Genomic DNA, 4,418 nt, shown 5'->3' with positions numbered 1-4,418 from the left:
AGTTAATGAGTAATAAACTTTCTCTAAATGTGGATAAAACCAAATTTTTTTTGTTCCACAAAGTGAATAAATCAAAAAATATTCCCATCAAATTGCCTAATCTAATAGTCAATAACACTAACATTAAAAGAGAAAACTTCAGGCGAAATCTTAGACGAACGTTTAAGTTGGAGTTTACAGTGGTGGCCAAAAGTCTTGGAACAAAACATTTAACGACCAAAAAAATTTATTTTTGACCTAAAGTATAAATTTTGAAAGTTTGATGCTTTTGTTTTTACATAGCAATATGTTTATAGTTACATATTTGTATATTGCGCAATTTATTATCGTTTTTTATTATTCATAACAAATTTATCAGCTATATTATGCCAGAACTTTCACCTAAAAAAAGAGGAATTATTGCTGCATTATATGAACAAGGTTTAGTTCAAAGAGAAATATTTGAAAAGCTTGGTTGTTCATTATCAACTGTAAGTAGATCTTTAAAAAGGCATAAAGAAGAGCCCCAATTAAATTTTACTCCAAAGATGAGATCAGGCAGGCCCAGAGCAACCACCTCAAGAACTGACAAACTTATTGGCCGGATCAGCCATGCAAATCCACGGCTATCTGCACACGAGATTTCAAAAGAAATTTTTATTGAGAAAAATGTAAGTGACCGAACAGTTAGAAGAAGGCTTTTGGTTGATTTCAAAATGAGGGCATGCAAGCCAGCAAAAAAACCTTTTTTATCATTAAAAAACCTAAAAGATTGAAAAACATTTTGTCAGCGCTACAAAAATTGGACTGGAGAAAATTGGTCTAAAGTTCTTTTTTCTGATGAAACATGAAGCAATCAAATCAGTGTGGATCCATGAAATTACACCAGACTATTGTACAAAACTTGTTAACAGCATGCCAAAACGTATCCAAATGGTAATTGACAATAACTATGCTTCCATTAAATATTGAACTTTTATCATGTATGTGCATGTACCTATCATCTTTAAAATTGTTATAAACACTTATTTTATTGAAAAAAATAAAATAATTTACTAATAAATTGTTTTTCACACAAATATATTGATTTCATAACATAAAATATGATGATCCAGGACTTTTGGCCACCACTGTACATATAAAAAATATTGAAAATAAAATATCAAAAAATTTAGCAATCATATATAGGACTAAACCATTTTTAAACAATAGTTCTTTAAAAATTTTATATTTCTCTTTTATTCATTGTTATTTAATTTATTACAATACTGATGGGCAAGTAAAAACCATACAAAATTAAAAAAATTGCACTCTAAACAAAAACACGCGTGCAGAACAATTTATGGAGCTAATAAAACTGTACCTTGTGAGGCTCTTCTGCGTATACTTGGAGCATTAAATATATATAAAATCAATTACACCAAGGTTTAATGTTCATGTATAAAACAAATATAGGATTATCTCTTGAAATATCTCAATCCTATTTTGATAAAATAGTTCATAAATATCAAACAAAGTTTTCAAATAACAACTTTATTGTCCCAAAATGTAACTCAAAACTAACTTCATATTCAGTTATTTATCGTGGATCTTACTTGTGAAAAATGTTTTTCAAGATTGTTAATACACATAAAACTAGTATAGAGTGGTTTAAAAATGAATCAAAACAGGCATTCTTACTTATGGATTTTAATATATCCGGTTTTAAATGTTTTTTTTTAAATCAAAACTCAAATACAAAAAGATATTTAATACAAAAATTATGTCACTGAGTGAATCAAGATTTTTTTTTTCATTACCTTAATTATGGTATTACCTTTATGGCATTTGCTAATTTATTTACGTTATGTCTATGAAGTATACTAATTTATTTATGCTATTTCTATGGTGTATGTTAATTTATTTACTTTTAATTTTTAAATCTTAGTTTAAATTTTTAAGTTTTGAGCAAATGATAATATCTTATTTTTTCTTATTCACTTTGTCTTACTCTTTCGTTAAATTTTGCTTCTTTAAATTTTTCTTTAAATGACAACGAATTGTTATCTATTTTACTTATATATTTTTTTTAATAAATAGTTTGTTAACTATAGATATTTAAATATTACGGTTTTTGTAAATACGTGAGAATGGGGCTCGGTGATAAGGCTTAATAAGTCTTTTTCTTGCCCCGCCAGTATTTATTTTTATTTATATGCTTCCAAACTGTATATATTATTAAACGACAAAAAAATAAACAAATAAAAAATAATAATAATAATTTCTGACGTTTATTTTGATATACAGACTATAATTTCTTTAGACTTTTTAAATTAATTTTTTTTTTTTGTTGCATGCAAATTGCGTTACCAAATTTCAGTTAGAATCGTCAAGTTATTTTTAGATTCTATATTTGTTTTAAAAAAAACATTTTTTTATTAATTTAATACTAACACAAATTGTTCGTGTTTGAAAAAGAAAAAAGTGAGTCAACCAGTTATAATTCAATCTCTAAGAATTGTTTATTACACATTTAGACTTTTAAAAACATCAGCATCTTATTGGAGTATATCAATCCTAAATCGACGGTCTAGAAAACTTTTAAAAATAAGTTAGAAAGTTAATTTATATATGAATAGTCAAGTCAGGTTATCCTACAACTGGTAACATGTAACCCAATACAACCTGCTTTATGTACTGCTGTCTTGTTTAGGCAAAGGTTAGGAGAAGCCAACTTTGACTAAAAATAGCCTCTGCCATGGGCGTTTTATTGAATAAAGGCCAGAGATGGTATCTCAATAAAAATACTCATCTTGGGGAGATGCTAAATGCATCCAATTCTATCTGATGACTAGCTTCTCACCCCTTCTTCATCTATTAGGCTGATGTAGATGTATTTATAATACATTGCGTCCTGTTTAGGATTCCAGTGGGCACAAGACGTATTTTAAACGTCTAAAAAATGTATTAATGCGTTTTAATACACATTTTAGATGTTATAAACACGTCTTGTGCCCACTAGGATGTTAAATGCGAGATTTTCTTGACTCGTTGCGTGAATTTTGCTTGTGTCTCTATTTTTAGAACTGGACGAATCATTCTATTATCTCTTAATAAAGATACATTTCTACAACTTAGTTTTATGGTTCTGATAGTATGATTTTAATAGCCGATTGATAGTCACGTTTCCCGGACTCTGTGATAGCTCTCAGAGAGGCTGATTCCATCAACAGCTGTAAAATACCAGAGTATAAACAGTGCCATGTACAAAGATAACATTTTCATAAAACTTTATCTTTGTTAAAGACGATAAATGCAATAGAACCCTATAAATATTTATTTTATTTCGTCATTAAAAAAAATACAATGCCGTTTTATATAAATGAAATTTACGTGACCGGGGCTAAAAGAAGACAATATTTTTCTTATCAATACGCATCGACGTGCTTTCATCAGCAAGCGTGTACAATCACTAAAATGTAAACATAAAATTACTTTGTATCATATAAAAAATTAATACAAATTTTACAAGTATGTTAAGATTAGTAACTAATCTATAATCAAAAGAAAATCGTAAAAAAAATAAAAAAATAATAATTATAATAATAATAATTACACCTAAAAATTCAAAATAAGATAATAGGATAATTTAAAGAAAATTTAAATTAAAGACCAGTTAATAAGATAGTTGTTAAAAAAGAAATAAAATATTATTTAATAAAGTGTTCCATAATTTAGGACCTTTAATGGGTATAGAAAATTTAGTAACCAAATAGTGCACTTTAGGTTGCTCATAATTGTAATTTGAAAATCTTGTAGGGTACTCGTGGTTAATTTTATTGAAAAGTGTATTAAACATTATAGGAGTTACTTTATTATGAAATTTGTACATAAATATAGGAATTTGATAAAGGTTCAACTGAAAAACATTAAGTATGTGATCATTTTTAAATAGTTCTTTAGAATGTGTAAAACGACCTGCACCTGAAATAATTCTGACAGCGTGTTTTTGTCTACTAAGCAATTTTTTAACTTTACCTACATTAGAATTGCGCCATGCAATATTTGCATAGTTTATATAACAATGTATGAGGGAGAAATATAAGATTTTTAAATAGTTTTGGCTTAATAATTGCTTAGCTTTGAATAGAATGCCAATATTTTTTGAAACTTTATCTTCTAACGTTCCTATGTGTTCTCTACATGTTAGGTTTTCGTCAAGTATCACTCCTAAAAACTTTTAAGATGACTCTCTTATTATTTTAGAGTTACAAATATAAAGATCATGAAGTTTTAATGAAATATTTTCTTTATCGTGAACTCTATGTAAAAAAGTATACTTAGTTTTATTTAAATTTAAGGACAATTTGTTTGCCTTAAACCATTCTGCTAGATTTAAAAATTCCTTGTTTACTATTTTAAATAAAAGGTTGACATCTCCATTAGAATGAAATAAATTC

The sequence above is a fragment of the Hydra vulgaris genome, chromosome 06 (genome assembly GCF_038396675.1).
Source record: "Hydra vulgaris chromosome 06, alternate assembly HydraT2T_AEP".
In the NCBI taxonomy this organism is placed as follows: Eukaryota; Metazoa; Cnidaria; class Hydrozoa; order Anthoathecata; family Hydridae; genus Hydra; species Hydra vulgaris.
The sequence above is the reverse complement of the archived record's forward strand: the minus strand, read 5'-3'. Positions refer to the sequence as shown.